This window comes from Bos grunniens, chromosome 28 (genome assembly GCF_055505025.1).
Source record: "Bos grunniens cultivar Pamir isolate PY7600 chromosome 28, Bosgru_T2T1.0, whole genome shotgun sequence".
Lineage (NCBI taxonomy): Eukaryota > Metazoa > Chordata > Mammalia > Artiodactyla > Bovidae > Bos > Bos grunniens.
The window spans coordinates 37,573,692-37,583,202 of NC_141192.1; the positions used below are offsets into that span (position 1 = coordinate 37,573,692).

Below are 9,511 nucleotides of genomic sequence, written 5' to 3' on the forward strand. Positions count from 1 at the left end.
CACCCTGGAACACTTTTTTGTAAAAGTCCTTGAACAAATGTCAGTGATTAACTTTATGAATTATTCTTTGAGCCACAGCTGCAGAAGGCTTTATGCCTTCTCGTGCTCCTCTCAAAAACAATAAGCACCTTAATATTCTCTCCAGTCAACTCATCTGAGGAAAGGGAAAAACAAGTCAGAATCACAAAGCCTAACTCCTTCATTCCGGGTCCGTGCCTGCGGAACAAAGGGAGGAGGTTTAGGGCCGTGCCTCCATTTTGTCAGTAATGCCTAACGTGGCTCCCGACAGTCAGCAAGTCAATTAATGCCAAAACAAGCTAATTAAAATAAGCATGTCTGTTGTATCTGACAATATTAAACACTCCTTCCCCTTGATTAAAATTTCAGAGTGTGTCTTCCAGCCACTGTTTACAGTACATCCCTACACAGTGAGCCCAAGCTTCCCAGGCGGTGCTGGTGGTAAAGAACCTGCCTGACAACGCAGGAGGTGTAAAGACATGTGGGTTTGATCCCTGAGTCGGGAAGATCCCCTCGAAGAGGGCATGGCAACCCACTCTACTATTCTTGCCTGGAGAATCCCATTGGACAGAGGAGCCTGGCAGGCTATAGTTTATCAGGTCACATAGAGTCAAACACAACTGAAGCGATTTAGCAGGCACTTCAGACTCCTGGGTCAACATTCCCCTTGACACTACCCACAAATATCCAATCTCCCCATTCACCTGCCTCGAGTCTCTCAGACCCCCACTCAGAGGGGCCTGCTCACAGTTCCTTATCAAACCCTCTTCTCTGACCCCATAACTCCTCCCAAGTAGCCACCAGGCCTGGCATGTCATTTCATGGTGACAAAAGTCTTCCTAAACACCTTTCACTGGGTTCTGCTTTTATACCCCTCACACTGCCAGCATCCCCATGCCCTGAATTTTCCTCAACTCAGGCACAGCAATGTTTATTTTTACTCACGTGCTGGGTGCGGATCCTGCAGTTGTGGCCCCCACTTACCCCAGCAGAACTCTCATGGTCTACCCAGACCTGTCCATGACTCCTCTGTAGCACGGCCCTTCAACTGAGCAAGGTGTGTGTGCATGTGTGTGTACACATATACATGTGTGCACTTAGCACACTGAAGCAACTTAGCACACACGTACATGCCTTGGTAAGTAAGGAAGTGTTAGTGGCTCAGTTGTGTCCAACTCTTTGCGACCCTATGGACTGTAGCCTGCCAGGCTCCTCTGTCCATGGGATTCTCCAGGCAAGAATACTGGAGTGGGTTGCCATGCCCTTCTCCAATATGGCAGCTCTGAATCAGAGGCTATAGGAGAGGGACCCTGGAATCTGGATAGTTCAAAAGTTTCCCAGGCTGAGCCAAGGTTGGGAGCCACTGGCCTCACAGGAGGCCACCCTCTCCCAGACATAACCCTCACATATGGACCTTAAATGGGACTCTAGTCCTTTAGGTTAGGAAGATATGATGTTCTTGACTTTATCGCTGGAATAACCAAGGCCTTGGAGACTATATGACTTGTCCAAGAGATGGAAGGGAGCAAGGACTCTGTGTTTGCCTCCTAGGGGGCATCTCTCTCCACTGTCCATGGTACTGTTCACATCTGTGTGTGTTTGTGGGGGGCGGGGGGAGCAAGCTCTATGAGCCCTCTGCATGTACTTGCTGCACAGCATTCTAGATTACAAACCTGGAACTGACTTGAGCACACAGTCTCATCCAGACTCCACCTGCTGGAAATTGCCTCTAAAACCCCTGCCTCCCATCCCCCACACTCCTACTCTGTGCTCCTCTGGTCTTGGCACAGAGCTGTCAGAGAGCTGCCGAGTGTTTTTGCTCACATCTGTCCCCCACTATACTCCAGGCTCCCTGAGGCGGTCATGCACACTCTAATTAGATATTGACAGACCTGTGTTTGATTCTCAGTTTGGCTGGTATATTAGTTGGCTGCAGCTGCCATACAAAGGACCACAATCTGGCTGACTTAAGACAGTAGAAACATATTGTCTCACCATTCTGAGGGTTGGAAGTCCAAGATCAAGGAGTTTGCAGGGTGGGCTCCTTCTAGGTTGTACGGGAGCATCTGTCTCAGTCCTCTCCCTCAGCTTTTGGTGGGTGGCAGTCCAGTGTTCTTTCTCACCCTGATCTCTGCCTTCATCTTCTTAAGAGGTTCTCACCTTGTGGGTGTCTGTGTCTAAACTTCCCACTTTATAAGGTCCTAATGACCTCATTTTAACTTGATTGCTTCTATAAAGATCTTATCTCCAAATAAGGTCACCTTCTAAGCTACGGGGAGGGGGGGGGGGGTTAGGACACCAACATACCCTTTCATGGGGACAGAATTTAACCCATCACTGGTTTCATGACTTTAAGCAAGTAGCTGAGACCCATAGAATCTTGGTTTCTTCATCTGTGAAATCAGGACTTAAAAAATATCTATTTCACAGGCTTTTTATTAATGACTATTATCAGATTAGATAAGGGATTTAGTTTTGTTTTCAAAGCAAGGTATAGAACAGTGAGTTTAGTTGCTATAATCTGGGTTAAAAGAGGTGGGGCAACCTCCATCCATTCTGGGTGTGTGTGTGTGGTGTGCAGGGGGGTTGGTGGGTGGGTGTGACACATGCATGCCATAGATTGACTATCTGAACCATCAGACCACCAGAGCCTAAGGCAAGCTCCAACAGAAACCACATATCAAGTAAACATGACGACTTCCAACTTTTCACTCAAATGTAAGGCCATATCAACATTAAAAATTAAGACTAGGCACTTTTGGTGCTGTTAAATCAGCTTTATCATTGTTTACAGTTGGCGGCAGGTTCCCCAAACTTCCTGATCAGATCTTCTGAGAGCACAGATCTTCCGAGAGAGTCGGTTCTGATTGGTCTGGGCAGGACTGAAGGATCTGTGTTTCCCCAACCTCTCAGCTTGCCTCATGGGACCAACCCAGGAATCCCAGCAAAGTAGATGAGGGCTCCTCTCACCACGGCGGGTCTGACTTCTCATGTCCTGACACTGACTGGCCAGATGTGAGTCCATGAAGCTGGGGGTTCAGTTCCCTCAACTCCAACCTTGTACCTGATTTTGAGTTGAGATCCCACAATCCTCTCCAGCTCTAAAATGCCACCCTTGTCTTATCTGTTCAGACTTGTCTGGATTATCGTATGCTCCTTGAATACCCCTGGCACCTTTTTCTGTGCATCTTCCCACCAGCTGGCCCGGTCGGTGTTCTGTGCTCAGTGGGTATCCAGCCAAGCCGACCTGCTGATGGGCCAGAATTGAATGAGAAGAGCAGCTGGAGAGCCAGCACAGGGGAGAGAATTTTCAGTGAAGCCTCTCCCTACTCAAAGATCTTATTCTGCCCTTCAAGGAAAGCTGGGGACCAGCTGGGCGGGTTTGTTTCAAGCTCACCTTTCCACACTTGGTGAATCACTGTTGCAAAAGATGGTTGGTTATCTAAACGTCCTCAGCAGGCTCACTATTTTATGATGAGCCAATTGTTTTGATGTTGTTTTGTTTCATCAGATGAAAGAAAGTGTTACCCTCCTCTGCTGGTGGGAATGCAAACTGGTGCAGCTGCTTTGGAAAAACATTTGATAGTTTCTTAAAATTCTAGGTGTACACTCCAGAGAAATGAAAACATCTACAGAGACACTTGTGCGTGAATGCTTACAGCAGTGTTATTCATAATAGGCAAGAGGTGGAAACCACCCAAATGCCCATCTGTAGATGACTAGATAAACAAATTGTGACATATCCATACAATGGAATACTATTCAGTCATAGAAGGGAATGAAGTGCTGTTACATGCGATGGCTTGGATGAACCTTGAAATCAGAATGTTAAGTGCAAGATACCAGACCAGAGGGTCCCGTATTCAATATGGGTCCCCAAATTGTTGGCACCAGGGACCAGTCTCATAGAAGGTACTTTTTTCCTGGATGGTTTCAGGATAATTCAAGCATATTACATTTATTGTGTGTAAGCCTTATTTCTATTATTATTACATCAGCTCGAGTGCAGATCAAGCATTAGATCTCAGAGTTCGGGGCCCCTGCAATATTGCATGCTTCCTTTTATATGAAATGTCCAGAATAAGTGAATCTATAAAGATAGAAAGCATGTTAGTTGCTGCTGCCAGGGCCTTGGAGAAATGGAAACAAGAATGACTCCTTCCTCCCTGTGGGGTCCTCAGGGTGATGAAAAGGTTTGAAAACAGAGAGAGATGATGGTTGCACAGTTCTGAATGCATGAAATGCCACTGGGCCCTACCCTTTGAAATGGTTCATTGTGTGTTATGTGAGTTTCACATTCCTGTAAACACAGAGGAAAGGGTAAAAGAAAGTGTGGTGGAGGGAAGAGAGGAAGAATGGGAACGAGAAGGAGGGAGGTGGTATGATTACGCCTGACATGAATTTTCTCAGTTCAAAGGAAAATGTGACCCTTCGTCACTGAAACAGAACAGGGTACTAGTCTGATTACAGCGACCACAGATCTCCTCTAAGGGCTGGAAGTGTCATCATTTCCTCCAGCTAGGAGCAGCGTTTGGTACTGTGAGTCACAAGATGCTGTGGTCAGTGTGAAGTCTTTTCCAGCACAGAGGATTCTGCTGACTCTGAGCCACACAAGTTTCTTCCAGCTCTGGGGTCTGGTCCCCCACCTTGGGGCACAGTGGGAACTTGGGGGACCCAGGACAGTGTGAGCCCTTCTGGGCTGCAGAGTCACCAGGCCACAGGTAGAGACCCCTTTGTGTCAGCCCTTAACTGGGTAAGACCTGCTTTTCCTAGTGCTTGGCAAGGCAAAGATTTGGATTAAAAAACAATGGGGATTCAAACTGAACAACAGGGAAGACATGCTGGTGGTCAGTCTGGAGGTTGCTTTGGAAGGGTCTCGGTGTAAGCCCTTTGCTGCCAGTCTTTGTAGCCCTCATGTCATATCCCTTTCAGATGAGTTTGGATGAAAGTCTCAGGTGAACTTGACCATATAACAAGGCCAGTTCAGGATGAAGATGGAGTTCTGCAGAATTTATTAACTCAGCAGTCACACCCACGTGGGATATCTGAATGACAGACCTTGGCTGCTAGCCTTGATTTCTGCCAGCAGGTCTACCCTACTGGGGACTGGTATCTACTGGTGGGCATGCGCAAACAGCAAGGCTGTACTGCATAGCACAGGAAACTATATTCAATACTTTGTGATGAACTATAATGGAAAAGAATACAAAAATGAATGTATATATATACACATATGTGTATAACTGAGTCACTTTGCTGTGCAGCAGAAATTAACAGAACATTGTAAATCAACTATATGTCAATAAAATTGAAAAAAGAAAAGAGGCCATCATGACTCTCAGTCTAGGCTATGCCACAGTCAGGGTGAGGGTCTCGCAGTGTGTTCCAGGATTCCCTAAGGACACACGCTGTCTTAGGAGGCTGAGCCTGGGAGGATCCAGGACTCCCCTAGGACAGCCAGTCAGTTCCTTCCAGCAGTTCAGGTAGTGATTCGTAGTTCAAGATCTGCGCTTAGAATGTAACAGAGAAGAACTTTTGTATTCTATTACAAGGTAATCTCTAAAGGGATGTTGCCTATAAGCTTAAATTATATACAATTGCCCATCTCTGGCCGGAGAAGGCAATGGCAACCCACTCCAGTGTTCTTGCCTGGAAAATCCCATGGATGGAGGAGCCTGGTAGGCTGCAGTCCATGGGGTCGCACAGAGTTGGACACGACTGAAGCGACTTAGCAGCAGCAGCCCATCTATGGGAACCCTGCTTCCCAGGTAATGAGCATTAAGATAAAATACCTTTGTTTATCTCACAAGAAACAACTTGACCAAGCCCACCTTCCTCCTACAGGGAGGAAGAAATTAACACATTCCCTCCAGAGACAGACAAGAACCAGGAAATGTTTGACTTTACTCCCTCTCCTTTTAGTATAAAAGGAGCCTGAATTCTAACCCAGGCAAGATGGTTCTTTGGGATGAGTCTACCATCTTCTCCATCTGCATTTATTTCTGAATAAAGTTCCTTGCCCCAACAACTCATCTCTCAATTTATCAGCCTGTCATGAGGCGAGCAGTATGAGCTTGGACTCAGTAACAGAAGGATGACTTTCTCAGCTTCACAGCCCCCTCGTGAGCCCCTGCTGGAGTCTCCTACTCAGTGGGAAGGATGAAGTGGTCCCTGAAGGGATGATCACCCTTTAGAAGTCCTCACTGCCCTGAGGCTGTTCTGATGTAAAATGCACAGTCCCCTCAGATTCCTGTTGTGATGGCTATTTTCTTATTTGAGTTTTTGGACAAATGACTTCATTGTTCTCCAACCTGTGACTTTCAGTAAAGCACCCAGTCTTTTATTCGGATCATTAAAATCAAAATGAAAAATTTAGTTTACATTTAAAAATTTAAATGAAATTTCATTGAATATGGAAAAGTATTCATATTTACTTTTGTAAAAGTTCAGCACAGTTGTGAGACTGTAGTCCTGACTTGCTTCCCCCACTGTACTCCCCTCATACGTAACCCTGCCTGAATACCACCCTGGTGCTCCAGTAATAGAATCTGTGCCAGGTCATGTCTCCAGGGCTGGAGCTTATGGCCACCCCATCACATGGTGTGGCAACTCATGCTTCTTAATCAGAGCATCAGATGACTTAGTGCAGTCGTGCTCTTATTTTTACAAAGCTTCTCTGCAGCCACGCCTGCTCTTAGATCGCGGGCCTTTCCTTGGCACCACTTCAACAACTCAACTAATTTCCTGTGCCAAGGGCCCTTTCTCCAAGATTTCTTCTCACATGAGTCACCCCATTAGAGCCCAGATTGACTTCAGGGCATTCACTGGAGGGGAGGGGCCATTCCATTGGTTTGGCTGCTGTGAACAAAGAGCTGTGGAATTGGAGACAGAGTGAAGACTAGGTTTGACTTCTGCTTTTGCCCCTTGGTAGCTGTGTGACTTTGAAAAAATTACTTAACTTCTCTGGGCTCCCCATTTCTACATTTGTGAAACAGGACTTACAAACAGGAGGCAAAGAGAGAAAAGAGCTCAGTCCCCAGAGGGGGACAGAGATGCATTTAAACCCTACCTCTGGAGCTTGCCCAGATTGTGACCCTGGCAATCCCCTGACCTACCAAAGCCCCAGATGTCAGATATTATGAATGGAAGAGACCCCACCTGCCGCTGGGAGTCCTTTGAAAAATTAAAAGAGAAAATGTATGTGTCGTGCCTGGAATGTGGGCACCAAAGAAATGTTTTGGGTTTTTTTTGTTTTTACTATAAAACAAAGGTCAAACATGCCAAATATCTACCTTCATAGACTTTGAAAGGATTAAATTCACAATATATATGAAAATATGCTGTAAACTGTAAAGAATCTAAAATGCCATTATCATTATTGTAATCTGTTTTTTCTCTCAGGCCTATCAAACCATAAAAAAGTTTGGTAAAAACAGTACAATAAATACCTGAATATTCTTTCCCTAGATTCACCAGTTGTTTGTTAGTATTTGCACCCTTCTTCTGTATATCTGTATCTATTTCAATCTCTATTTATCAACTTAGCACCACTGTTGAACCATTTAAAAGTAAGTTGCAGGCATTATACTTGACATTCAATTACTTTAGCATATATCTCCTAAGAATAGCATCATTCTTTCAGTGGTAAAGAATCTGCCTGCAATGCTGGAAACACAGGAGACACAAGTTGGATCCCTGGATTGGAAAGATCCCCTGGAGGAGGGCATGGCAATACACTCTGGTATTCTTGCTTGGGAAATCCCATGGACAGAGGAACCTGGTGGGCTACAATCTATAGGGTAGCAAAAAGCCAGACACAACTGAGCAACTGAACATATACACACACTTTATATAACTAACTACTATTTTTACCAAGAACTTTACCATACATATAATAATAGTATCTTATATACAGTCTACACTTTCTCCCATTAGACACGCAGTTCCAATACAGGATCCCACATTTCATTTGGCGACTGTCTCTTTACTCATCTTTCTTTTATTTTGATGTGGACCATTTTTAAAGTCTTTATTGAGTTTGTTACAATATTGCTTCTGTTTTATGTTTTGTTTTTTTGGCCACGAGGCATGTGGTATGTGGGATCTTAGTTACCTGACCAGAGATCGAACCTGCAGTCTCTGCACTGGAAGGCAAAGTCTTAACCACTGGACCCCCAGCCTTCTTTACTCTAGAGCTATGCCATTCAATACAGAAGTCCCCGGTTGTATGTGACTGTTTTTTTTTTAAAAAACCTTTTTTGGAGTATAGTTGATTTATAATGTTGTGTTAGCTTCAGGTGTACAGCACAATGATTCAGTTACACATATACAACATCCACTCTTAATTTTTGTTAGATTCTTTTCCTAAATAGGCTATTACAAAGTATTGAGTGGAGTTCTCTGTGCTATACAGCAGGTTCTTATTAGTTACCTGTTTTATATACAGTGGTGTATATATGTCAGAAAAATGTGGAATACTCCACAAATTTGCATGTCATCCTTCTACAGGGGCCATGCTAATCTTCTCTGTATCATTCCAGTTTTAGTCTATGCATTGCCAAAGCAAGCACTGTATATGGCTCTTAAGCCCTTGAAATATGGCTGGCCCAAATTGAGTGTATTCAAGACTTAGCGCACACAAAAAAATGTACATTATTTCATCAGTAATTCTGCATATTGATTGCATATTGAAATAATAATACATTGAATGTATTGGGCAAAAAATACATTATTAAAATTAGTTTTACCTGTGGCTATTTAAAATTTTTTAATTGCATATATAGCTCATATTACATTTCTGTTGGACAGCACAGTTCTAGAATATTTCTTTCTTGTCTTTTTTTTTCCTCTTGTGATGCTGACATTTTTGTTGTTGTTGGCACACTGTGTGACTTGCAGGATCTTATTTCCCCAACCAGGGATCAAACCTGGGCCCCAGCAGTGGAAACTTGGAGTCCGGACCACTGGACCACCAGGGAATTCCCAGACATGAACATTTTTGAAGAGTCCAAGCCAGTGGTCTTGTTGAAGGCCCCACAGTCTGAATTTGTTTCCTTTTGAGTATATCTGGCTTAATCTTTCTGACAAGGATATGACCTGGGTGGTAGTTTACAAGGCATCGTGTCAGGAGGCTCACAGTGTCTCATTGTTGGGATTGCAAAGTCTGATCGCTTGGTTACGGTGGCATCTGCAGTCTGATATAAAGTCCCCCTATCCTTGTAATCAATAAAGAACCTTAGGTGATCCTCTGAGAACATGTGCACATCCTTCTCCACCATCCTTTATCCAATGGTGTCAGCATCTAGTGATGATATTTGTCTCTATCAAAAATCACTCCAAACAAACTGTCTTAACTTTTTAACTCCGTGCTCAAATAATTTCCTGTTTGTGTCATTTATCCTAAGACAGTGTGGACAATTCACTGACTTATAAATCTCGTCCATTACTGGTTGCATAGCTTTCCCTTGCGTAGAATCCAGCTTGTATTGGTGCT

The 9,511-nt window shown here is 44.3% G+C and overlaps 1 non-coding gene across 1 annotated transcript; it reads right to left on the reverse strand.

Moving 5' to 3' along the window:
* Window positions 1-8,481: 8,481 nt before the first annotated feature.
* LOC147343148 (U6 spliceosomal RNA) lies at window positions 8,482-8,586 on the reverse strand. The gene has a single exon (XR_015157245.1). It is a non-coding gene; the product is annotated as a U6 spliceosomal RNA (small nuclear RNA).
* Between the last annotated feature and the right edge of the window lie 925 nt (window positions 8,587-9,511).